Below are 27,531 nucleotides of genomic sequence, written 5' to 3'. Positions count from 1 at the left end.
CCAGCACTTTTTTAAAGTAAAAGAGATCTAGGTAACTTGCATAAGGTTCCACAGCGAACAGGTACCGGAGCTAAGATTTGAGTCCCCGCCTCCACACTACTCCAATTTCAGTGGCCTTTCTACCACATCTTGATATCTTTAACAAGTGGATCCAGCTTGAAGCTTTGCTTTTCCTGAAAGAGAAGCACTTCCTTATCCAGCACTTCTATGATGCGATCAGTGCTGTGGTTTGGGTAACACCTGTTCCCCACCGGGTCATGTGCTGGAAGCTTGGTCCTTCCTGCAACGCTACGGAGAGATGGAGACTGTCAGGAAACAGGGAACAGTGCAGGCCACTTGAGCCTCACGGATCCGTGTGACAGAGGAGAGGGGTCTCACAGAGGGGATCGAGTCTTGCAGAAGGGTCAGCTCTTGGTGAGTGAGCTGTTATCAGAGAGCAAGCCTGGCCCTTCCGGAGTCTCTTGCTTTCTCTCTCAGCATGCGACCTCTCTTGAGTGTGCCCCTGCCCCCTGCTCTGGCACAGCCCAGAAGTCCTCGCCAGCTACTAAGGTCATGCTGCTTGGCATTTCTCTTCAGAAAGCACCTGGCTTCAGGTATTTTGCTATTTCAACACAAGACAGTCAGAGCCAATCAGATGTTGTAATATAGACCCCCCGACACACACACACACACACACACACTCACACACACACACGGATGTGAGTCAGGGCTCCAGCCCACCTCGCTGTGGCTTGGCGTGGGAAAGGGCCGTGACTGCTCACAGTCACGATGCTGAGTCAATAACCTGAAGGGGCAGCTTCTCGGATGGCATTGTTATGACTGAGTTTTTGTCAAAAAACACATGTCCCCTTTGCTGCAGGGCAGACACAGAGCACCAGTAGTTCTCAAAGAACGATTCAGAATTGTTGGTACTAGAGCGACCGGCCGATCATCTGCATGCTCTCTATTCTGTTGTGAACTTACTAACATTGATAGGAGACGGCCAGCCGATGAAGCTCCAATTTTTGATAGTGAGGTTTCCAACACAGCTGTGAATGGAGCTCCAACTGTCAACCAGAAAAAAGACACAGGGTCTGGCTCTCTGAATTCAGTAAATATTTACTGATCACTTACTCTGTGCCCAGCTTCGAGGGCATTTCAAGGGATACAAAGGTGAAGGGGGCAGCGTCTAACACCTCAAGGACACAGGAATGAGGAAGAGGAAAGAAGTACTACTTATCAAGTGGCCATAATATGGCAGTCATTTAATCTCCTAACAATCTCATGAGGTAGAAAGTGACATCTCTCTGCCTTGCAGGAAGCTCAGCCTTAGCAATCCGGAGTGGCTTGCCCCAAATCACACATCTGTCACTACTAGGAAGTCAGCCCAGTTCTCCTTCTAAATCCAAAGCTCATGTGTTTTCTACAGACAGCATTGTAGGAAAGAGAAAACTAGCATATCAACCATCCCAGCTAGCGTGGAAATATTACACTGAGAAAGGATGAAGTAAAGCTGGAGGAACCTGCAGGTGTTATGTGAGGTGGATTTTAGAAAGAACAGATGATCTTTTTCAGATCAAAATAAGGAAGAGCGTTTCCAAGGAGAGAAAAGGGCGTGAGCAAAATTTAGAAGGAAAATACAAGGACCTTGGAGGAGAAGGGCTGGCCAAACTCTCAAAGAGCTAGAAAGTCAGTATGATCAAGCCAGAAGTCCTGACCAGTATGCATCAGATCGAACAGATTGGAAGACTGGGGAATAAGGTGGAGGACACCTGCAAGTACCCTGGAGAGAGAGTGGGAACAGAAAGGGGGTCGTAGAGTGGCATTAAAAGCCAGGCGTGGTAGTGCAGGACTGTAATCCCAGCACTAGGGAGGCTGAGGCAGGAGGATCTCTGTGAGTTCGAGACCAGCCTGGGCTACACAGTGAGTTCCAGGTCAGACTCAACTACATAGTGAGACTCTGTTTCAAAGAGAAAAAAAAAAAAAGAGTGGCTCTAAGAGAAAATGGTTGGCTGATGAATTCAGACTAACGCGGAAGCAAAGAAACCAAATCCAGGGGAGGAGCAGTTGATCTGGGAGTCTTGATAAGGTAAAGGAACAGTAGAAGCAATGAGGAAAGAAAGTAGAAAAGAAGGATGCTATGTTGTAAATGTTCTGTGCCCCCTGAAGCTCATGTTGGAGTTTAAACTCCATGATAAGGTATTAAGAGACTGGAAAGTTCATCTAACTACTGTGAGCAGGGAGGGACCCTGGGAAGTGACTGAGATGAGATAAAGTTCTCAGGGTGGAGCCCCGGGTCCTATTCAGTTTCTATCTCTGTGACAAATGCCCAAGGTAATCAGCCCAGTGAGGGAGGAGGTTTATCTTGACTCATAGTTTCAGAGGCCTCAGTTCATGGTCGTTTGGCCCCAAGGCTTTGGCCCACAGCAGAAGTGTATGGCAGAGGAGGCCTCTTCTCCTTCCCAGCTAGGAAGAACAAAGAGAAGAGAGGAAGGGGCCAGGGTCCCTCTCCAGGGTCTCCCTCAGTGGCTGAACTTCCTCAGACTGGCCCTGCCTTTGACAAACTTCCCAGACCTCACCACTTCTCAGTAACACTACTAGCTGGGGACCAACTCTTGAGCACATGGGCCCTTTGAGAACAATTAAGATCAAAAATATAGCCCTCCAAAGAGCAGGAGAGACCAGAGGGTAGACACGCGTATGTCCTCCCTGTATGTCTTTTGTGTGATGCCCTACGCTACCTCAGGACTCTGCCAGCAAGAAAGCCATCACTAGATGTAGCCTTTCAGTGCTGGACCAGAACCACAGGCCAAACTTAACTCTCTTTTGGTTTAAAATTTAACAGTCCGTAGTATCATGCTCCTTGCGACAGAAAATGGGGGTTTCAGAATCTGCCATCCTACAATGGGAGCAGAGCTGATCTGTGACCAAGCATAAGACACAGCCTTCCCGAGGGTTGGCTGAGAGAGAATGAAAGTACAGGTCAGCGGAGCGGAAGAGACAGAACACTGTGAGACAGAAAGATATCAGAGGACAGCGCAGAAACGTAAAGGAAAAGAAGCTGGTACTGCAGAGGCTAAGCCCACGGAAGGAAGGGAAAAAAGTCCTCAGAATCAGAGGTAACTGAGATCTGAACACGGAGAGGAAGGCAGAAGAGTCAGAAGTCTATGCCGAGTCCATGGAAGAAGACTGTCTAAAAATAGTGCATTATCTTGCAATTTTATGAGATATCTCCATAAGGAGAAAAAAAAAAAAAAGCCAACGCTATGGTGACCCTGATGTAAAAGTTAGAAAGCTGGGCATGGTGGTGCACGTCTGTAATCCCAGCACTCTGGAGGCTGAAGCAGGAGGATCTCCATGAGTTGGAGACCAGCCTGGGCTACATAGTGAGTTCCAGGTCAGTCTCAACTACATAGTGAGACCCTGTCTCAAAAAACCAAAAAAAAAAAGTAAAAGAAACAAAAAGGAAGCATTCCATACTCATGTAAAGAACTCCATTTTGCATATTTGCCAGTAGAAAATGTGGAGAGAGGAAGGGGGCGCTCTGCTCTCAGAGAACATCCACCCACGCCCCTCTCCCGAGACCCAGCCAGTCCTCCTAAACCCTGCAAGAAAACAAAGATACCAACTCAACAAATTCGCTCCGTTTTTGTTGAGTCGACCCCTCGCTCTCGCCAGCACGGGCGCGCACGCCCCGGGTCGGGCTGCCCGCGTAACCCTTGGGATGGTGAGCCACTGGGCACAGCGTCGGTCGGTCCACGCAATGTGCAAAGACACGCAGCGGGTGAATAACTCCTAGTCAGCGCAGGCACACGAGGAAAGTCTGTCCTGCATGGCGTCAAGAGCAGCATTCCAGCCCCATGATCTGGCATCAGGCTCAGCTACTGGCTCAACAACTGGGCTCCAACTGTTGCTCCTGCTAACTCCGGAGTTTTGCAAGCCTGGAACTTCCACGACCGGGAGCGCATTGCAGCAGCTTATCTGCTGTTTATATTACCGCGCGCTGCACCGCCGTTCATTGTCTGGTGTAGGCTTGATCCAAGGGTCACATAATCCAGGGGGGAAATGAAGAGCTCTGCTCTCTAATCTCCATATAATTCCAAACAAGGTTTTCCGTGGTTAGTGCCGCGTTTGCTAGGGAATTCTGCGATGTGTTGCTTGCTTAATGATTGTGTGGGAGGTCCTGGCCAAGGGACGCGTGGGATAGTTGTAAAAGGAGGGTAGGGAAAGGAGCCCAGGCTGCTAGCCACGGCTCCAGTCCATGTCTTCGTGCTGTCACTAGGATCCTAGGTGGACATAACCATGGAGGGCAGCGGTCCGGTTTGCTCCCTGGATCACAGGGCAGGGCTCAGGGCTCCGGGTGCTGGCTGCCTCATGGGCATCGCCAGTGTGGTCCTGCACTTGCTCTCCCCTGGCTCTCCTTCTCCTAACCACCACAGGGTCTGATATTTACCATGTTCCAGGCACTGTGCCGCCTCCTCCAATCGTTACCTCAAACAGCCTTCAGCCGGAGCCAGGAAGGCAAATGCTCTTTTTTCCATTTCCCCAGTGGGAACGGGATCGAGGCCCTGTGGAGTAAGAACTTGAACACATGTGTAAGCGGTTTAGAGAGTTCGAGCTCTTCCCACATGTGTTCCGCACTGGTCCCTGGTGGTTATCATCCAGGATGCCGCATCTGCTTTCAGTTTTCTAAATTGCCCTTGCAGGCCTTGTCCAAAGATTCCCTAGATCCTGTCTGGGTTGACATACATCCGCAGCTTCTTTCCCAAAAATACTAGTAACGAGAACCACCTAGGTTTGTAATAATGTACATGTTTTAGTTTATTTCATTCTCACAGTATAACAGGTACTTGAGAATTCAGCAGCACAGGTAGTTGACAGTTGTTTACCGAAAGACTCAGAGAGCTAATTTTTTCCCCCTAAGTCACATCTAAGAAAAGGAAAACTCCAGGATTCAAACTCGGGTCTTCTAAGAACGAGACCGATGGGTCTCAGAGCATGATGCCCTGCACCTGGATGAACTGCACCTGGGAAATTATTTTAAATGCAAATTCTCAGGGCCCAGCTGGGCTGAGACACACTGTAGCAGAAACTCTGGGGGTGGATGTGGCGATCTGTTTGGACAAGCCCTGCGGAGGAGGCAGGTGCACATTCAAGTTTGGCCAAGGCCAGTGCTTTCTCCCTCTTCTCAGCACTGTGTCCGCACTGCCTCCTCCAGGGCTGCCTCTCTGCAAAGAGTAAAAATAAAAGGAGAGGGGAATTGGTTTGAGAAAATCTTCTGTTCCCGAAGTGAAATTTCTGCAGTAATTTCTTATAAATCACACTGGAGGTCCTGGGGGCTGGAGAAAAGACAAGCCCCAAGCTATACAAGGTCAGCCCGTCAACAGCCTGTTGAACTTAGGTTACATTCCCTCAGGGAACTCAAAGGCACCATCTTGCCAAATGCAGGTTGCTTTTTATTCCTTTTTTCTACTTAGGGAAAATTATATTTAACTCTACAATATCACATTTGTGCAATTCATCGTCTCTTTGGAGACTTTGTTGTTTTAAGTGATTTTGCGTATCATTATTAAATAAAGAAAATATTTTGCTACTGGATTATTTATTACAAATTAGCAATGGTTATCCAATTATTAAAACTTGGGGGGTCATTTAATGATCAACAGAGACTGTAGGACTCAGAAAAGTGGTCAGGAAAATTGAAAGTTTGGAAAGAAAAACTGAGAACCAACAATTCTTCTGACCAAGAAGTGGCCATCAAAACCAGTAGAAATACCACGTGTTCAAAATCAGTATCCAATGGGTAGAGAGCACAGCAGAACACACAGGATCATGGTCTTTGAAGACAAGCGGCCCTGTGATCCATCCCAGCTCTGCCATTTACAATCTGTAGCACATGGAGCAAGCAATCTGCTGCCTGTGAGCCAGAATTCATGCATCTGAAAGATGGGAGTAGAAAGGAACCCATTCACAGAGCTGTCCAAGGACCCAGTAAGTGAACTCATACAAAAAGCACTTTAAACACCAATTAACACATAGCCAGGACTCGATATCTGTGAAGAAGAATCGTTGCTGACTCTTAAATGACTAAAATATGCTTTGGACACAGTGAGTTGTGTGCCAGAGACGTGTCAAAGAATCTCATGAGAACTTGTCCTCTGACCCTCAGGTCTCACTCGCTCACCGGCATCCGCAAAGCCTGCCTGTTTTGTTTTCAGTGTGGCATTTGGAAAGTATTCAGAATTTACCATACAGCCTGGTAGGTTTTATAAGTACCACATGTTAGCAAATGCACGATAGCATCAACTGTAAGACACATTATTATAGGTATTATTCAGGATCAAAAAGCAATGCTGCCAATCCTAATTGCAAGATGCCAATGGTTATGACATAAAACTTCCTAATTTTAAATCAAAAGGTGAAAAAATTCTGTGTTTTAGAATTTAATGCAATATGGTATTTTCATTTCCCGTCACTCACGAAGAAACACTCCGCCAGGCTATGTGTCCATATGTGTTCAGGAGGTAAAGGGGAAGTGGCTCATGAGAAGGGACGTTTCACAAGAGATCAGAACTGGCTCTGAGACACCCTTACAGAGCCAGAAAATAAATAAAGTATCTGCGGGGAAGAACCAGGCTGCAAGGATGAAACATTTCTGTAGTTGCCTAGGTTCAGCATGTACCATCTGGTTAGTTCCTTATTGTTACTACTTACTGTGTGGTGTGGGCTAACAGCCCAGTGCACCTCTTTTTTATAGGGCTTCGAGGGCTACTAGGAGAGCCACTGGAGACAGTGTCGGTGCTGACAAGAAGGGGTGGGTGTCACTGCGTCTGTTCCAACTCACTTTGTTCATGCCATGCACACAGCTGTAGATTGGACGCTGTACCTCAGCTAGTCAGGAGAGAGCAGGTGAAAGACAGTCCTTCTGTCATGCAGAGTGAGGCGGTGCACTCCTGGGAGGCTGAGGCAGGAGGATCACCGCACGCTCGAGGTCAGCACAGTGAGTTCAAGGCCAGCCTGAGCTAGTAAGACCCTGTCTCAAACAACCAAAACAACAAATATCCTTCTGTTCAGACCAGTGATTCTGTATGCTCCTATGAAGTACGTGTCTGTCTCACTATTATTTTTCATATACACAAGTGGAACCAAACCAAAGAGAAGAAAACAGCCTCGAAAGTCTGGCACGGATCATTTTGGTTTTTGTGGAGTTGATAAACTCTTGCCCTTTTCAAAGAACACCGCTAGGATTGTGCTTTAAGGAGAAGGTAGTACAGTATCACTTCTCGGCCTTTTGGCTAAGATCAAGTGTGGAGAATGTAATAACCCCCCACTTTCTTTCCAATTCTCCATGTCACAGAACTCTTCAAAAAGAAAATAATTTGTAATAAATGATAGAGAAGCTGTGTTTATCATGGATGTGACGGAGAATACAACTCGGCTGGGAAGATGACAGGGAGCAGGGGTGTGGCTCCCGGAGGTCTGGCTGGGGCGGCCAGGGTGCTGGTGTGCAGTGGGTTCGCTGCTGTCCGCGCTCACCAGCTCTCTCCTCACCGTCCGCAGCCCACGTTGATGCTGTGGGGAAAGCATGTGTTATTCCCAGGAAAATCTGGCCAACGTTGTCCCTCTCCGAAGTCCACAATCCATTTCTCCGACCCCCTCTGCCTGTCACCGCGGAGGGGACAGGGCCTCTCCTCCCGGGGGAGTTACTGCAAGTCCTTCCTTGTTTCAGTTCACAGCTGTCAATCCCCAGATTGCCCTCTTCCTCCACCCGCCACCTCCCACACACCCTCGTTTACCTCTGCCCCAGCTAACACCAGTGTAATCCCAGATCATGCAGCAGGGCAACAACACACCCCGTCATTTATTTACATGCTTTCTGGGGTTTGGAGAGAATTTTTCAACAAAAAGTACTGGGGTTCACTTGGAAACAAATTCCTCAGTCAGTTGCAAAGCTCCCTGGACAATGATTGTGTTAGGGCCACACAGGCAAAAACCAAGCTGCATGTTTCTAATAAGGGACAACTCACGGCCATATCCTTACAAGACCATCATGACCTTGTGAATGCAAAGCGCTTAGCACAGTGCCAAGATGTAAAACCATCACGTTAGAGTTCCACGTGCAGGGCTGCCAGGTGTGGAGGCTCACACTTGGTACTCAGGAGGCTGAGGCAGGAGAATCGCTGTGTGTCTGAGACCAGAGTGGGCCAGCCTGAACTACATGACACCCTGTCTAGACAAAACAAAAAGAAAAGTGTGCGGATTCTAAAGGGCATCTCACCCAAATCAGGGCAACAGGTATTCAGGAAGGATCCAAAGGTCTGAAAGTACTGAAACCCAGGAAAGAGGAAGCTGTTTTGTTTTTATCAGCATGCCTATTTTAACATTCAGATGGGGAAAAGCCAGGCCTGGCCATCTTCCTCATTATCAAATGGGCCCAGAAAATCTGCAAAGTCTCATTGTTTAAACAGAATTTGGTAGCATCTGTTCTGTATCAATGGAATTTAGTACTCAATTGAGACCACGCAAGTATTTTTGTACATAATTTATGTATTATTTCTAAAGCAAGAGGAATTATATTCCCATCAAGGGCTTTTCTTAAGTGAGTATTGAACTTCCTCTTCCTCTGTCTGCAGTGAGGTCACCCTGTCTGAGGATTAGGAGCACTGGGGTGATGTGTTACAGGGTTTTGGGGTGGCTGGGGTCTCCTTTCAGTGGTGTTTTCTAGGTTCTTCTTGTCTTGAACAAAGAAGTGGCCAAAATAAGTGCAAAAGGTGGTGAGATTTTACGTTTAATAAAGGTTGGAAAAGAAACGCTCTATAGAGCGAGTTTGGGCCAAACAGGAAAAGAATTGCAGCGCGAGAGCGGGCCACTGTGAGAGAACACACAGGCCCCCAAGCTCAGGGTACTATCCTCTCGCACCTCCCAACCTCAAGCTTGTGTCAGGTGCAGGCCGCCCTAGCAGTTCTTGCGTTAATGTGAGAAATCACACGCAGGGCTTCGGGAAGCTTCTGCGCATGTGCCCTGGGGACTTTGTGATAGGCCGCGCCCACCTCCCCTGCAAGTCCCCAGGCCCAAGTCTCCTGCCTCGGGGGAGCCGCGGGGTGGGGAGTTGATGGGTTTCCATTTCCTCATGACACACGGGTAGCTCACTCATCTTCTCCGCGCTTCCTCCTAACGCGATGGAGGTGTGATGGCACAGGGACAATGACGACTGAAGGAATTGAATCCCGAAGGCTGCTTTCTCTCTCCGCCTCCATCCCGCCCTACATCCCTTGATGTGCATCACTTTTCCCACTTTTCAAGAAAGAGCTCCATGGCTCCCCGAGCTGGAGAAGTGACCCCTCCTCTCAGCCCGAGAAATATGTTGTCCAGCAAATTGTGATGAGAGCATTATCATGGTGTCGTTTCTGATTAATTTTAAGTAGTATTAGTGTTTTAGATGAATTATTGAATATACAATAAATCACATCTAAATATTTAAATTGTACTCCGAAAAAGAAGTACATACTTTTGGACTTTCTTTAACGAACATGCTAAACAATGGTGTGCTAACTGACACCACTTTAAAATGTAAAATAATTACATTTTGGAGCTTGCAAATATCTTAGGCATCAGCCTGTTCTGTTTCTTTTCTATAATACAGGTTAAACTGAGCACACTTAAATGTCTCATTCTAAATCAACCAAATGAGCTGGGTGTGGTGGCACACGCCTGTAATCCCAGCCCTCTGGGAAGCTGAGGCAGGGGGATCTCAAGTTTGAGACCAACCTGAACAATTTAGCAATTTAGCAAGACCCTGTCTTAAGGAGGAGCTAGAGATGTAGCTCCATGAAAAAGCCCTAGGTTCAATCCTCAGGATTGCAAAAATAAGCAAAATTTAACCAACTAAAAGCAGGAGGATTAAAAGTTTGAGGGCTGCTTGGGCAATACAGAGACCTGGTCTAAAACAGAACAAAAAACATAAGCCAGGTACGATATTGCACACCTGTAATCCCAGCACTAGGGAGGCTGAGGCAGGAGGACTGAGCATTTGAGGCCAGTCTGAACTATTTAGCAAGTTCCAAATTGTCCTGATTACATAGTGAGACCCTGTTTCAAAAAAAACCACAGCCAATCGGGTATGGGTGGTGCACATCGGACTGCTGTTGAGTTTGAGGCCAGGCTGGGCTACATAATGAGTTCAAGACCAGCCTGAACTACATAGCAAGGCCCAGTCTCAAAAATCTGAAAGAAAATAAACAGAAATGGAAACCAACTAGATGTCAGCAAAGGCACATTTTGAAGAGTCTTGCTACATCGGGGTGTCCCTCACTCCATCCACGGATGCACTGTACTGAATTAAATCAGTTTTACAATATATTTAGAATAATGGAGCCTACAGATCTTAGCCAACATAAATACAACTTGTCCAGTTTCCTACATTATAAAGTGACAGGTTCCCGGCTAACAGCTATTTCTTCATTCTGTACTTTTGCGACCATCTAGCCTACCTCATTACTAACCCCGGCGTTACTCTACTATCTAACCGGGGCCCATGCCTGACTCATGACGCTGTCTTGGCTAGGGCTGTGTTCCTGCCCCCTCTGGCCATGCCCCAGTGTGGCGGTGAGTTCCCAGCACAGCCCCACAGGCCACTCGCTGTACTGCAGCGGCCAGCAGTAGGCGAGGAAAAGCCTCCTTTCTCTACATACAGCCCCTGACACCTGCTAGAGGGACAGGAGGGAGAGAGGGGCCGGCCTGAGGAGTGTCTGTCTCCAATACCCTGGCACCATCCCGGCTCCCACAGGAGGCTGCAGCCAGCCCCAGCCGGGGCGCTCTAGGCCCAGGACAGCCCGGCACTCTGCGCAGCTCAGATGGAGCCCAGCAGGAGTGCCATTTCTTTCTGTAGGCGGAAGCCTCGTGCTCTTTCTCTCGTGGCCTGTGCCTTTGAGATGCCTAAGGCCCCGCTTTCATTTCAGACCACTGAGGTGGCAGTGGGACTCAGGGATAGGACAGGAGAGACAGGAACAGCGCCTGAGACTGACTGCACCCGCAGACCCTCCTCTCTCCCCAGAGCAGGAGCATTTTTTTTTTTTTGAGACAGGGGCTCACTATATAGTTTAGGCTCGTACTGAACTTATTATTATGCAGCCCAGGTTGTCCTCAAACTTGTGATCCTCCTGCCTCAGCCTCCAGAGTGCTGGGATTACAAGTGTGTGCTACCACACCAGGCTCTGGTTTCTTTTTTTAAAAGACACATTTAACTCACCTTTCTGTTCTTCCCTGTGTCCCCTTCACACTTCCCTAGGTGAAAATGTATTTCTTACCACCTCCCCTCTCATGTCACGGAAAAGGAACATAAAAACAGGCTTATGAGAACAAACGCCCTGTGTCCGGTGCCGGGTATTTTCTGAGCTCTCTTGCTGCTTGAGGCCGGTTGTAGCACTGGAGTCCTTGAGCCCTGCCAGCCTCATGCCTGAGCTCCATTCTAGGGTTAGTACCTATCACTTCCTATGTCCCCTGGCTCGCTCTTCTGAGTAAGACTTTAAATTGGCAATCATTTGTATAAACCGGGCAATAGCCACAAAATATTCAGCAAATTAAATATGGGGTTTAACAATTACATAATTAAGAGAGAAAGCATAGACAGCAATTTGTATAAAATATCAAATTTTTTTGAATTTTCAATTTCCTCGAATTCATTTTTTTTTTAACCCTGGTACCAGGGATCAAACTCAGGACTTTGTGCTTTCCAGGCAAACGTGGTGCCACTGAGCTAAATCCCTTGCCCTCATTTTCTTTTTCTTAAGTAAGTCTAATATTACTATAAATTTGTATCCATGTTTTCCTTTTCCTTAAATTTTATTTTATTTTGGGCCAGGGATTTGGCTCAGTGGTTCCACCAGCTGCCTCACAAGTTCAAGGGCCCAACTTCTATCCCTGGTTTGTCTTTTTTCTTTTTTTTTTCTTTTTTTTTTTTTTTTTTTTTTTGAGATAAGGGCTTGCAATGTAGTCAGGATGGCCTCAAATTTAAGGCAAACCATCCTGTCTCAGCTTCCCGAGTGCTGAGATCATAGGCATGAGTCACCACACCCAGCTTTTCTTGTCCTCTTTACTCACATTTAAAAACCTTATTTGGGAAAAGGAGCAGATATGGTAAAGGTAGGGCACAGCCATTTCCTTTGCATCGTGCCGTTACTCCAAAAGCATTGCATAAGAAAAGAACTAAACATGTTCTAGTCCACAGAATTACAGATTCCTAGGGCCAGAAGGCTTGGACCTCACACAGAGCACAGCCTTCCTGGACAGAGACGCATGAAGGCTCACAAAACACCCTGACCCTGCTGTGGACAAGGCCAGTGAGAAGTCTGTCTTGCGCTTGGCTTCAAGCCACAGGTCATTTTTCCAGGGCAAACATTGCTGTGTACAGCTCGGTGGACTCGGGAACTCAGCAGACGCCTCCAGCAGCCCAGAGATGTGGGCCTTTCCCTGGGTGACTCATCACGACCAGCAGTCGCTGTCGCACGAGGTCCTGGCTGGGTCTCTTCGTCCCCTCTGTGGTACTGACACAGCCAGAAGACAGAGGGGATGCTAAAACTACAGTATCCAGCCGGAACTTTAAGAGAAATCCTCTCCTCCGAAAGGAGACAGATCTTTTGCAAATGGGAAGGGACCAAGAGATGGAGGGAGGAGGGATGGAGGTGCAGAAACGGGGGTGAAAGAAGATTTAAGGTCCATTATACACAGGGCCCTGTGCCGCCTGTTGAGTGTGGTAAGCTTTATGTATGACAGACTTGTACTGATAAAAATAAGGATTGAAAAGGAGAAATCCTCTCATCTTTAGACGAATTTTTAGATTTCTGAGACTATTTACAGCCAATTCCTTAAAATGCATTATAACATCCATTAATATCTATAGATATAAGTAGAAAATGGAGTGAGTAATAATGTAAAAACAGCTCCGCTTACAAGAGTCTTATTCAGGGACTGCTCCGACAAATTTTGTGATGTGGCGTTGGAATTTCAATCCCACTTGACAGATGAGAACCTGGGACTTGAGGGGCTGCCAAAGACCGTGATACTGATTACGCCCACCCAAGGCACGCTGTGAAGTCCCCCACAACTGGCTTGCTTATACAAGTGAGTCTGGCTGAAGCCTACGTGCCGAGATAAGGGTAACTCGCATGTAGATTCTGTTCCCACAATTAAAGTCTTCAGGCTAAAAGGACGATGTTCCAATTACAACCATATATTTTGTCTATTCTGTTCCTAACTTAAGAATGCTTTGCCTTGAACTTTACAAGCCTTGTTAACATCGACTCCATAGAAAATGCACATAGCTTGCCTTTATCCTGGTTGGTTGCCACTAAAAGTCAGTGCCTGGGACTGGCCAGCGCAACCTGGTTGGTTGCCACTAAAAGTCAGTGCCTGGGACTGGCCAGCGCACCAGCATTGGTGGTCCTGGCCCTTGCTTTGGTTTTCTCTCTTAGTTCTGTCTCTCAGTGTATTTTTCCTCAGGCCTGCCTCACACACTGGGCAAGTGGGACCAGATACGTACTGCAGCGGTCTCTGGCAAACTCTAGACAAGTCTGTTATCGAAGCTTTTGGTTGTGAGAACGGGATCTGGGTGCAAGTTACTCTGACCTTGGCACATAGGCTTCGGCCAAACTCAAGCCAATTGTGGGGTTCACTCTTCACAGCCTGCTTTGGCATAATCGGTATCATGGTCCTCTGCATCGGGTGGTTAGGAAACTTGCTTGTGGCACAACAGTCGCTAGAAGCAGAGCTGGCAGAGAAACCAGGGATATCCTGGACCAGGTCCACACTCCTCCTGATACACAGGCTGTCCGATATAGATGATGGCCAGGCTTATTATGAATATGATCCAGATCAGTAACTATAAATATAAGAATTTATGCAGCAGCCTAGTTACTCCTGTGTAGCATGAAGAGCAGGCTCATCCTAGAAGCACTTTCCCATTTCAAAAGATGGCTTTGTAAAGCACACCATGCAAACCCAGCATGTAGGAGGCTGAGGCAGGAGGATCACAAGTTCAAGCCCAACCTGGGCAACTTACTGAAACCTTGGGTCAAAATAAAACATAAGAGGAAGTGGGGAGGCCGAGAATAGAGCTCAGTGTGAAGTCAATCCCCAATACCATAAAAAATAACAAAAACAACAAAAAAGATGGCTTGGTAAACTACATCAACATCCTGTCAATTGTGTAACGGCCAGTAGGCGAGCAAACCAAGGTGTGAAGAAACCTAGCTGCACTGAAAACTCTGCTTCTAGTCCTGCTGCCCACCGCCCCTCTGTGGCTGGGAGGTGGACCGCTACCAACTGCACCCTGGAAGCTTTCATCTCTGCCCTTGTTGGAGGCCTCGGAAGGGGACAGCTGCAGGGAGGAGCCCAGGCTGGGCTGTGCGTCCCAGTGCCTGGCAGCCTGAGGGCGGACGCATCCGACTCACAGGACCCGAAATCGTCTTCTCCCGCCTGCTCTTCCGCCTGCCTCACTTTCCCCCCAGAAATTCCTCACACCACGTGTGCCGGGGCTTATTTGGAGCCGGAAGGAAAGGCCGGGGCAGGGAGGGGAGGTTAAACACCGCACGAAGCTGAGTTGGTGGGGTGGCTGCTGCTGGACCACCTGGGCTCCATCCTCAGAACTCCGAGGAGTCTTGTGACACCCGAAGTGTGACCACGAGCACGGTGCGTGTCTAAGGAGAACCTCATTGCGGCGGAAGACACCGTCGTTACTGCCTGCGGTAGTCCCCCCTCGCTTCCGGGCCTTCTCCACTCTTCTGCCCCTGGCTGAAGCGGCTCTGGAAGTCCTCTTTCGTGAGTGTCTTGCGTTGCCCTCCTGTGGTTGCATCCACATCCTGAATTGATTCAAAATGTTTACCGTTTATGGTCATTTGGACTTTGGGGAAGAGCCAGAAGTTGCCAAATCCAGTGAGTAAGGGGGGTGAAGATACCACAGAATGTTTTTATTTGACGAAAACTGCTGTAAACATTTTGAATCTGTGCAGGGCATGGTGGCAGCCTTGAAAAAGACACGAAAGATGATTTCCAGAACTGCTTCAGAAAGCAGCGAGAGCAATGAGCTATGTTCTCAGTGATGAGGAGTATTTTGAGGGGAACTGATGGAAATGTATCTCTTGCCGTCGTCTTTTATTGTAATGTAAGCACTCACTGTATTTTTGGATTACACCTACCTCTGAGAAGAGCTGTGGGGAAGAAACAGGACAGTGCTCATTAGTGAGGGGCCATCCTTGGCCTCCAAGGGTGCTGTGTCCCCGCTAACTCGCTGGCACATCCAGGTCGTACCTGGGTCCCAGTGGCCAGGTCACTGAACCCAAGCTGCCCGGCGAGGTCTGTGGGGCGAGGGCACAGGCAGGTGGCACGCTGGGGTGCATCGTGAGGAGGGCACGCAGGGCAGGTGGAGCTGGAGTCCGTGGCGGCTCTGGGTGCCTCTGTTTCTACTTAACCTGGGGCACACAGTGAGCAGCTCCCTCTGAGCTGCCCTCGGCGTCCCCCGCCCCGGGATGGGACATCTCTGCCTGCTCTGCCAGCCTACCGAGCCTCTTGATATGGCTTCAAGGCCTTCCCCAATTTCCTCATGATTCACTACCCTAAGTCATAGCACCGAGGGTCCCTGCTTCCCTCTGCACAGAGGCAGCAGCGTCTCCTCGAATGCCTGTCCTTCCCAGAACCCCAGAATGTGAGCCTCCTAGGCAACGGCCTCCAGAGCTGTTTCCAGCGGCTGGCCGCCCCGGATGCTCCAGCCCTGCGTCCAGGTCCTCCTCCGAGGCCCACAGAGCTCTCGCAAAGACTCACGTGCCGTTGTCTTTCCACCGTCAGAATGTCAGTACCGCCTTGTCCTTCAGAGCCACCCCTGACTGGCCAAGAGCGCGGAGGAGCTGGGTGTCTTCACCGGCTGCGAACTTGCTGCCTCCGGATGAACCTGCACGTAGAGTGAGTGGGGCACACAGAGGCTCAGCCAAGCCGGGCCCCTGCAGACCCAGTACCCGCCCGCTGCTAGCTGCCGACGACTCATGGAACCACAAGCCCAGAGGATGCAGCTGTGTCCTTCGGGTTCCCCCTTCACTCCCTGCTTTCCTGTGAATCTCTCCCGGCACATAACTGGCTCCTGAAGATGACAAGTACATGTAACTTGCTTCTCTTGGGTTTGTGACTTCGATGCAGTTCTTTGTTGTTGTTTTTGTTGTTGTTATTGAGACGGTGTCTCGCTATGTAGTTCAGGCTGGCCTTGAACTGGCAACGATCCTCCTGCCTCAGCCTCCCGAAGCTGGGAGGATGGGTGTGCACTACCACGGCCAGCTTTAAACAATTTTTTTTCCCTCATTGAGTTTATGGGTACATTTTAGGTATACATTCCAGTTGCATTCATCATTGGGATCTTGTACCTTTACAGGACAGGTCTTGGTTCTCATTTAAACAATTCTTCAGATGACACAAAAGCCAGGCTAAAAGGAGGCTTTGTCTGACTCAGGTTCAGCTGCTTGACTGTGTCTTATTCTCTCTTGCATGTGGTAGATGGTAGCAAGTCAGCCCCACCTGCTCCCCTGCCGCCCGCCACTGCGCATGGACTTTCAGGACGAGCACGCGCGCTGGCCCCGGCTGGTGACCTGGAGCTGGCAGTGGAGCCTCAGTCCTCTTCCAGGGCCAGGGAGGAGGAAGCCTGCATGTGCAGGAAGTGCGCCAACTGCTTGTTCCCCTGCTTCTTCTCCTCTCTGCTGTGCTGTCTCCCCTTGCCTGGTCCCTGGGACTCCAAAGAGTCTCCGCCCTCTCTGGCACTCAACTTCCTGTGCGTCTGCCATTCACAGGTGTATTTCGTGTTTTCCAGCCCCATCTCCCCTGCTTCGTTGAAAATCCAAGGCCAAACTTCAGTGCCCATCGCTGTACAACTACTGGTCACAGCTTCTGCGAGCCCCTGCATGTCTGACACCAAGCTGAACCCGTCGCTTACCTGACCCCAAGCAGGATCTGTGGAGCTGGGACACTAAGCCCACGTTAGAAATCGAAAGGGTGAGGCGGACTTCAGACAGCTGCTAAGGAGTAGAACCGGGACCCACAGTTGCGTCTGACTCCACTCTAGAATCTGTTCAAACACAGTGCACTCAGACACATAACACTCCAAAGCAGTCTTTCAAAACAAAGATACAAATTTCCGATGATGAATGTCATTATATTATATACCTATAACTACCAATAAGCTTCATGAAAAAAAAATAAAATAAAACAGAGAGCAGACCTATCCCTCTGGGAGGCTGAGTCAGGAGAATCTCAAGTTTGAGACCAGCCAGGGCAACTTAATAATGCAGAGAGGCCCTGCCTCAAAATAAAAATTAAAAGGGCTGGTGATGTAGCCCAGTAAAGGCTCAATCCTCAGTACTGAAAAAGTTAAAAAATTGGAAGCAGGCCTAATCTGTGATACCATGCAAGACACAATATGCATGCCAATGACAAAGCTTACTTTAAATATCTTGTAGGAAAATCAGATTTATTCCATGATATAATCTCTTTTTTCTATTTTTCGTGCTACCAAACCCGCACCTGTCCAATCACTCAAACTGGCACTGAATTCGACAGTCCCTTCTCAGGGAGCCCTCTGCTCTCTCCTCAGCTCTGCAGCACAACACAGCAGGTTGGGCCTTGCTTAAAACTGTCCTTTGCAGTTTTCTAGGACGTCTCCACACCAGACAGCACTGCAGCTGGGGCCTGGCCTCGGCCCTGGGTCTCGTCCTCCACGCTCACCCTTCGGATGACCTCATCCGGTGTCAGAGCTTAAGTGGGGAGATGACCCTGAAAACCCTCTGGAAACCGCTGTGTCACGGAAGATCCACACAGACAGCCGCAGGTGCTGTGACAACAGCAGAGCTGGGCGTGATGGTGCGTGCCTGTAGTCTTAAGTACTTGGGAGGCTGAGGCAGGAGGGTGGATGGAAACCAGGGGCTTGTGGCCAGAATGGCAACCTAGGGAGACCCCGTCTCTGAAACAAATGAGAGAATGTGATTGGGCCCTGACACTCAAAAATGTCAGCATCACATTAGAAGAAAGAGACAGGAACTCAATTTAAGAAGTAGCATAGATCCACACATATTTTGTGGCTAAGAAATGCATATGTATGAGCTAGGCATGGCAGTACACACGAGTAATCCCAGCACTTGGGAGGCTGAGGCAGGAGGATCACTGCAATTTTGGGCCAGCCTGGGCCACACAGTGAGTTCAAGGCCAGCCTGAACTGCGTAATGAGACTTTTCTCAAAAAGAAGAGAAAAGAAACTCATAAATGTGATATGGCAGTAAGTTTTGTGACTCACCTTGACCAGATTTGCCTGCAGCAGAGCTGTGCAGGAAAGGTTTCTGAGGCCGGCAGGGGGGTTTCCACACAGACACGAGCAAGTACAGCTCAGAAGCCTGGGTGAGCTGCTTTGGGTGGGCTCTGTGAGCATTTGGAGTTTCCTGTAAGTTTGTTTCCGAGTCTCACGCATTCATTTAGTTTGCCTCCCAGAGCAGGCAGCACAGGAGCACATGGGACACTTGTGCTGCATTGAAACCACTCCCTTAACAGGCCAACCATCTCAGATTTCAAAGACCCTGTCTCCAAATAAGGTCACGTGCAGGCACAGGGACAAGGACTTCAAAACGTGGCTTGGGGTTTTCGTTCATTTATTTTGGGTCGGGGTTGTCGTGGTTCCGGCTGTGCATGGACCCCACCAGCCACACTAGCGTAAGGACAGAGCTCCCGGGGAGGTGGTCGAGCTGAGGTCTCTGGAGCAAAGTTAGCAGGGATGGATTGTGGTCTCCCACAGAATGGTCGGCATGGCAGCACAGAGCTCCGTCTCTCTGGGATTATCCAGGACATTGGCTTATGATTAGGCCAGGCCCTTAAAGACAGTTCCTGAGTCTATTTATTGTGAGTGAACCATGATGGTTGCTCATTTGCCTGCTCATGGTGTTGTGCAGGGGACCCAGGCCCCTCTCACCACACTGGGCTGCCCCAAGCCCTGTGATCATGGCTGACCACACTGCACAGGGCTTTTGCTGCTGTCCTCGGTTATAGATGTTTCTTCTTCGAGACCCTTTTTGCCATCTTTAGATTTGTTCCACTTGCATTTCCATGAGGTGTTTGTTTGCTTTTTCCAATGTGTTATGCTGGCTCACATTTTGGTACTTCGTTACCTTAAAACCCTTATTCCCCATGGCTCTCTCACTTAGCAGGCTCCATCTGGTCCACCAAGCTCCAAGGCCCTGTGGTCACTGCTGATGTGGGGAATGGCCCCAGTCCCTTGATAAACTCGGGGAAATGTGGTCTTGTGCTCCCAAGCACGCAGCTGAGGCGTTGGGGGTGGAGAGTGTATGGATGGAGCTTTTCACAAAGGCCCACACCAGCCCATCAGGCTTATCTAACCTGCCCGTGCCTAGCTCATGGCAAAGTAGGAGCCCACCTCGGCTCCTCCCCTCCCCAGGGCCTTCCCACCGCTTCTCACAGCTCTTGGTCGGTTTCACAGCATTGCGGAGGACCAGGGCACCCTGACCTTCAAGTCAACGGGGCCAGGCGACTCACAGAGGAAAGGCTCACGGTGCATGGCTGGCCTTGAACTCACTATGTATCCCAAGCTGACCTCAAACTCGAGGTGATCCTCCTGTCTCAGCCCCCCAAGTGCTGGGACCGCAAGTATGTGCCACCTTGCCTACCAAGAGCCATTTTCAAATTGTTGTGGCTTTGTGAAATCTGTGGCATCCTAAAATTAAAAGAAAAATAAATTGAGTATTTCCAGTGAATCCGTACAAATGGGACTGAAATTATAAAATGGGGTTTTCCCTTAATAATTCTAAAAATTGTCAAATAATTAAGTCACTCTCTATTAACATATAATCAGTGTTTATTTCTGATATTGCCAAGCCCACACATGGTCTCTGGAATGAGGTGTGGGCAGCTCAGTAATGTTTTAAACTGCTTTTGTATTTGCTCAGCTGCAAGATCCCAGGAACAGAGAATCTAAAGACAGTGCTGAAAACAAACATGGTTTTACTTACTTTCCCACATCAGGAAGTTGCTTGGAGTGGTTTCTGGAGTTGTCTCTGTTACCCAATAATGGCAAGGCCAATGTCTCTGTGATTTCCTGGACTTGGCCTTTCCCTCATGATTACAAGAGAGCTGCCGAAGCTCCAACTGTCAGGTCTATATCCACAGAAAAGGAAGATATGTGTCTTCTTTAGTGATAAAAGCAAAGCTTTCCAAAACTCCCCAACAAATTTTTACTTCTGTCTCTTTGGTAAGATCTGACCACTCTGCTACTCCAAGAAAGGTTGGACTTGGAAACAGAGGCAGTGAAGGAAGAAGAGGATTAGAGGTGGTTTGTGAATCACCCAACTCAATGTCTGTCAGAGTTTTCATCTGGACATGTCACACACACTCACACTCACACACACACACTCACACACACACACACTCACACTGGGCATGATAATATTGATAGTCCTGTGCCACTTGGCTTTAAAATATCATTGTCACTCGGGCTTGGGTCTTTCTGAAGACAGGGATGAAATGAAAGCTCAAACACTCTCACTGGGGAGAGCATGGGCTCCAACTGTGCCTGGTCTCCTGTGACACAGGATCCCTTTCCTATCTGAAAAAACATCTGTCTCTCTACTTCTTGTTATCTACCTTTTATTTTGTCCTCTAATTTGTTTATAATTTGGGCTCCTCAAATAAGAGAAGCCATACAATACTAAGCTTGTGTCTGGTTTATTTCACTTACATTATAGTCTCAAGGTGCATCCATTTCCCTACAAGTAACTCAAGTCTATCCTTCTTCCGGGCAGAGTAGTACTCCATTGTATGCAAATGTCCCCTTTTCTTTATCCATTCCTCTGTTGATGGACACAGAGGCCACTGCCAAGATTTAACTGTTATGAATTGTGCCCCTATAAACAGGGTGTGCATGGGTCTCGGTAATACGATGTCTTTAACTCTTTGGGGATGACACCTGCAGTAATTCTTATCTCCTAAAGCAATGTTTGAATCCTGATGTTGCAAATAAATAAATGAAAGTGTTTAAATTGTCAAAGCGTGTGGCTGCCTAATTTCACACATTTCTGCTAACAATGACTTTCAGTACATAGCTGGGCAAAGCAAGGCCTTCCTAGGTGAAGTTCTTAAAGGAGAGGAGGGAAGTCGTCCCGAAAATGACTCTGCGAGGACTCAGGTATCAGAAACATATTAGATGCTGCTGTCCCAGATGTGGAATCCATCTTTCCTAGTGTACGAAAGATCCCAGAAAGACGCAGAGCGAGGAAAAGGCAACCCTTTAACACTTTGGTAGCCTGATGTGAGGGGACAGTGGGGGGTGAAAAAATAATATACAAAGAACAAGAAATAGGGACTAAAGAATGAATGACAGTTTATTACTCGGGGGACCAGGAACAGATCGTTAGCTCTCTCCTGGCTAAAGACCACCTGATCTGAGCTCCGCCCTGGCTGAGACCACGGCTCTGGACCCGTCAGAATTGATAATTATACAGCACAGCAAGGGGGTGCAAAGGCGGGTGGTAAGGAGGATCAGAACTGAGCCAGGCTGTGAAGAGGGGTAGCCTCGGACCCTCCTGAAGGCCGAGTCACAGTGAGCAAGGCACCTGTGCTATCTTGCTGGTCCTGGCTAACGAGCCACCCGCATGATCTCAGCTGCTGTCTACTCCTGCACAGAGTCACACTCCCTCAGCTGCGGGGACCTCACAGCCTCCTCCAGCACTGAGATCTCGGTGGTGACCATTGGCATAGGGAAGTCTGTCTCCGAACACCACCTGAGAGGTCAGTTAGGAATCCGCACTTAGACCTGGGAGTGACCCATATTCTTAATCAATAGCCACATTCCTAAGCCAAAGCAATAGGAAGTAGCCCAAGCCTGCTTGGTGCAGTTTCAAGCTGATCTTCTGCACACTTAGTGTTCTTTTTAAAGAAAATGTCCAAACCTTCAGCTTCTGTCCATAGTTAGCATTTGGTGGAAACTATTCTAAAATAGAAGGGAAAATGTAAGTTTTTAAAAAGTGGTTGCTATGGATAGGAAGGAAGCTGGGTGCATGCCTGTAGTCCCAGGGCTCAGGAGGCTGAGGCAGGAGGATGGATGCAAGTTCAAGCCTGGGCTACATAGTGAGTTCAAGCCCAGCCTGAATTACATCACAAGACCCTGTCTCAAAACAAACAAACAAACAAAAACAGCCAGGCCTGGTGGCCCACATCTGTAATCCCAGCACTCGGGAGGCTGAGGCAGGAGGATCACTGTGAGTTGAGACCAGCCTGGGCTACATAGTGAGTTCCAGGGTGGTCTCAACTACAAAGTGAGACCGTCTAAAAGAAAAAAATAAATAAATAAAATAAAACAACAATAAAAACTAGCTAAAGAATATCACCCATGTAATTTTTATCTTTAACAGGAGGGCCTGTGAGCCAGGCAGGACATTTAAGCCTGTTGTGCTGCATATAAGAAGAAAAAGTTTTGTTTGTATGAAAAATGGAAAAGCAAAGTGAATAACATCGCCTCTCAAAGTCCCTATTATTATTTTTTTTTCTGTGAATAAAGTAGACTCAGATCACGTCCAAAATACAGTCATCAAGTCACATCAGAAGGAAGCCTTGAGGGCGGGGGATTTAGCTCAGTGGTTCTACCATCTGCCTCACAAGCCCAAGTTTCTGAGTTTGATCCCTGGTACAAAAAAAAAAGAAGAAGAAGAAAAAAGAAAGAAGCCTTGAAAGGTCCACCACCAGGCCCTTTTTGGGAAGGGTTCCTGTCCCCTAGGCTAATTTCAGGACCCCACTGGGCGAAAGAAATGTTGTGTCATCCTCAGGAACCAAGGGAGCCAGATGGCCAAGGAAATCTGTGCGACGGTGTGTGTGTGTATGTGTGCGTGTGTGTGTGTGTGTGTGTCACAAGCAGTTTTGGCACCAGCCTGGCTGACTGCATGACTTAGGACGATTTGTGGAGATCTTTACACTTCACACTCATTCATGTCGGTGTCCTTTGTCCTGTAAGATGACGGCCCCGGCTGTGACTTCCTGTGGGTGCGAGAGTGTGGCAGGTGAGAGTCAGGCTGTGACTCTGCTTCCAGGACTGCTGCTATTTCTGCTGCTGCCTCAGCCTCGAGACAATGGGAAAGTTAGGTGAAGCTGTCGTTTTTCCACTTGACGGGCGTCTTTGTCATTTCCAGCTCCTGTCATCTGCATGGTGGGGCTTCTCATTATGCTTAGGTACCCTTCACAAATCTTCTTCCTGCACATTTGTTAAATTCAACACAAGAATTGTAGACACACATTGCCTGATACAGTGGCGCATGCCTATAATCCCAGAATTTGGGAGGCTGAGGCAGGAGGATCATCTCAAGTCTCCAAACTATAGAACCAGATAAGGACTGATTCTAGGGGTAGCAAGAAGCCAGTTTTCCAATAGGAACAGGAGGCCAAGTGTTGAAGAAATTCGAGGAGACACTTTAATCCTCATCCCCTAATCCTCAGCTCTGCTGTTCCTACCAGGCCACCTGTGGTCAGAAAGAAAGGACACAGCTGGCCCTGGAGGATGGGCACCCAAACCCTAAAAGCTCCCAGCCCTGAGCGGACTGACCTGTCCAGCACCAGCTCCTACCCTTGGTCTTCACAGAAATCCTTGTTCTGCCGGGCCAGGAAATTAAGTTTCAAACTCAAGGGGAAAAAATGGGTTTTTTGAGAACAGGGCCTCACTATATAGCTCAGGCTGGCCTCAGACTCACAGTGACCCACCTGTCTCAGCCTCCCAAGTGATGGAATTACAGGTGTGCACCACCACGCCTGGCTCTATCAAGAACTTGTGTGTGTGTGTGTGGTACCTGGCATCAAACTCAGGAACTTACAGTTGCCAGGCAGGCACTGTGCCACTGAGGTATATCCCTGGCCCCTCTGTCAAGAACACTTCATGCTTTGTTTTTAACATAACAAAAAAGAAACAACCAAACTAGCATTGAGGGTCACCAGTGAAATCACAAAGAGCATCTGATCAAATAGTACACATCCATCACATATCACGTTTCCAATGAATTGCTTTTGTGCCAGGAACTGAGCCCAGGGCAATGTGCATACTAAGCAAGCTCTGTACCTGAGCCAACCACCCTTCCCCAAGCAGTATTCACAAGCATAAGGAATTATGCACACTATAGCATGCCACAAAAAGCATGCTAAGCTGGGAGTGGTAACTCGCACCTGTTATCCCAGCACTTGGGAAGCTGAGGCAGGAGGGTCCTGCAAGTTGCAGTTTGATATGAACAAAAGTTCTTAAATATTTGTGTTGGGTTTATGCTTGATTTAACTACTTTTAAGAAGAAAGAAAAGCTTCCCTGAGCGTAATGTGTTTGAAACAGTTTTGAGTCATTAAAATTGCACTTAGGTCAATTTTAAATTACTATTGTGTTTTCTTCAGAACCGAATCAGGGACCTGCCCACGCTCTTGTGCTTTCCTGTGTATAACCCAACACCCTGTGCCAGTACCTTAGGCATGATGTTCAGTTGGGAGGGCCACCTGTGCCAAAGTCACTTCAGCAGCTCACCGGTACTTGGCGGGGGTGGGGGCCGAACACGTCATAGCCGCTGATGAGAAGGACTATCTGATTTTCACAAAGCCCTGTGGGGGATCAGCAGTGGACGGACAAAAAAATGCGGTGTTCACACACAATGGAGCACGGCTCTGCCATAAAGAACGACATTGAGCCATTTATAGGAAAATGGACGGACCTTGAGACAATATGTTACGTGATATAAATAAAGAGGAAAACAGAGGAACAGGAAACCGAGACAGATCTGTGGCAACTGGGAAGGGCATGGAGAGGTGGCGGGAAGGGAGGAAAGGGAAGTGGAAGGAAAGCAGCCTTCTGCGCAGCCCCGCCCTCCCCAGCGCGAGCAGGATGTGCGCAAGCGTGCACGAAACAAGAGAGGACGGGCGGGAAAAGGGCGCGGGGACAGCGGAGGGCAGCACGCCACCCCCCCTCGCCCGCCAGGGCAGGACAGGCTGGCGGCAGGCAGCAGAGGCCACGGGGACCCCCAGGTGTCCTGGTGGTGGAGCAGGACTCGCGGGGAAGGGAAGCTGAAGGATGAGCAGAGGAGTTCTGTGGGTTCAGAGCCTTCCTACCGAGGAGACGTCAAAACACAGCGGTCCGGTCCCTGAGGCCCCGCAGGAACACTCGCCTCTAGGCGACCGAGACTGAGCATAAGCACTGCTCTCTTTCCTAACCTCTGCCTTGAAGACGCTCAGTGACGGCACTTAGCAGATGTGAAAGCTTACACCTGAGAGCCCAGCCCTTGGGAAGCTGAGGGGAGGATGGCCCCAACTTCAAGTTCAAGGCCAGCTTAGGCCTACAGTGAGTGAGTGCAAGGCCGGCCTGAACCACACAGTGAGACCCTGTCTCAAACAAGCAATGACCGCACTTGATGGCTAAAACAGCCCCCATACATTCATTCACTTCTGATTTGCACTGCTAACTTTTCTCCCTACCCACACTTTCAAAAAGGGTCTAAGTCTGTAAGTTGATGCTTCATATAAATTTAAATAGAAAAATGAAAAACTACTTTGTGCAGAGTGGGGGAGCAAATATACCAGTTGATATTGCTACTCTAGAGAGAGTCACAAGGAAATTGATTAAGGAAGGTAAACTACTAAATACTATTATTTGTGTCTACTAAAATCTCAGAGAAAAACTTCCATTAATAATACCAGTTACAGGGCCAGGAATGTAACTCAGTGACACAGCAACTTCTTGGTACCAAAAAACAAAACAAAACAAAACAAAAAAAACCAGAAAACAAACAAAAAACAACTACATCAATTTTGTTGTATTTGATTAAAAATTATAGCCAGGTATGGTGGTGTACACCTGTAATCCCAGCACTCTGGGAGGCTGAGGCAGGAGGATCACAAATTTGAGCCCAGCCCAGGCAATTTAACAAGATCCAGACCCTCTCTCCAAATAAAAAATTAAAAGGGGCTGGAAGTATAGTTCAGTGCTCACTCTCTGCATTTACTTTCAGTACTGAAAAAAAAAAGTGTCTCAAACATAAGAAGGAAAATAACACCGAAGATTAGTCAATTTATTACCATTAGTGTTAGCCAAAAAGTAGAAATCTAAGGGCTCTGGGAGGCTGAGGCAGGAGGATCACAGGTTGGAGCCTAGCCTGGGCAACTTAGCAAAAGACCCTGTTTCAAAATAAAAAATAAAAATAGAGCTGGGGATGTAGCTCAGGCTGAAGGCCCTGGGTGCAGGTCCCCGTAACCCCTCCCCCAGCCCCAGCCCCAAAGACCTCTGGGGAGCAGTGGCTGTGTGAAGGCGAGCACTTGGCAGAAAGCACGTAGGAGAGAGACAAACTCGAAGATGCTCAGTCACAAGAGGTGAGCCTGGGAATGAAGAAGGTGAAGCAGTGAAAGAAAGCGTGAATTTTGAAATCTGACGACCACCTGGGTTCCACCGACTTTCACGCTCAGCAGCTGCGTCACAGTCTTCGTTCGGTGGGTGTGTGGTGAGGCGCAGAGGGTCCCTGAGAGCTCCGTGGTCCAGCGAGAACACGGGCGCCGGAACCGGAGGGGAAGAGAAGAGACTTCCGTCTTCTTCGTGATGACTCGGCGGAGAGCCATAAAAGGGAAGGGAGCGCGGGAGAGGAAGGAGTAAGATTCCCAGCGATGCTTCTAGGCTGTGCGCTGGGCAAGGGCGCAGAGCGGGGGTGGGGGTGTCTGCCCCTGCAGAGTCTCAGCCCGAGGAGTGGCGAGGAAAGACAAGAAAGCTCCAGGGAGTCGAGAGTTTAGAGGAAAGGCCTGACTGGAGTTTGGACTCCATGTAAATTACCATGGGAGTCTGGCGTGTGGCGCAGGCTTCTAACCGCAGCACTGGGGAGGCTGAGGCAGGAGGATCACCGTGAGCTCCGGGCCAGCCTGGGAGACACAGCGAGACCCAGTCTCAAAATAAATGGATAAATTATAACAGGAGAGCAAGGGATGGCATCGGGGAGGACCATGACGCGATGACATTGAGTCGTTCCGAAGGACGTTCTGTGTGACATGGGAGGACCGCGGGGAGGGACCAGCAGCTCGTACTGACCTTGCAGCGGCAGCGGAAGTGAGCTGCGCGTGGGGCCCTCCTGTGAAGGGAGAGGTGGGTGGCAGGTTCGCCAAGGAGTCGGTCGATCGGGAAAGGGCCAAACGCTGCGCGTGAGCTGGGGGTGGCTTGGGACGGCCAAGGGGCCAAGGGGCGCAGCAGCCTGGAGAGAGCTGGGAACACAGGCGGGGGGACCAGGCCCCACATGGCAGACGGGTAAGTGCTCCCCTGGCGCAGCATGGCCAAATGAGCCTCACCAAGCCAGAAACAAAGCTTGACCCCGTGAAAAGGTGATTTTCATGAAATTAGATCTTAAATAACTCTTACGATATTTTTACCACACACGAGGGTTGGCTCAGGAAGAGCCCGAAGTTCTCCGTGGCCACCGAAAACCTGGCAGAAGCAAGCAGAGGCTGCAGCGTGAGAAACCTGGTTTCCAGACCTGCGC

The 27,531-nt window shown here is 48.8% G+C and overlaps 1 long non-coding RNA gene across 1 annotated transcript; it reads right to left on the bottom strand.

The window, feature by feature from the left end:
• Positions 1–22,737: 22,737 nt before the first annotated feature.
• LOC104863896 lies at positions 22,738–26,911 on the bottom strand. Its single transcript, XR_780713.1, has 3 exons — positions 26,450–26,911; positions 24,493–24,625; positions 22,738–23,248 (listed from the first exon to the last, which is right to left on the bottom strand). It is a non-coding gene; the product is annotated as an uncharacterized LOC104863896 (long non-coding RNA).
• Between the last annotated feature and the right edge of the window lie 620 nt (positions 26,912–27,531).

Source organism: Fukomys damarensis, unplaced genomic scaffold (assembly GCF_012274545.1).
Source record: "Fukomys damarensis isolate Sample0158 unplaced genomic scaffold, DMR_v1.0_HiC HiC_scaffold_14, whole genome shotgun sequence".
Classification (NCBI taxonomy): Eukaryota; Metazoa; Chordata; class Mammalia; order Rodentia; family Bathyergidae; genus Fukomys; species Fukomys damarensis.
Note: the sequence above shows the minus strand (reverse complement) of the source record. Positions and strands in the feature narration are given on the sequence as shown.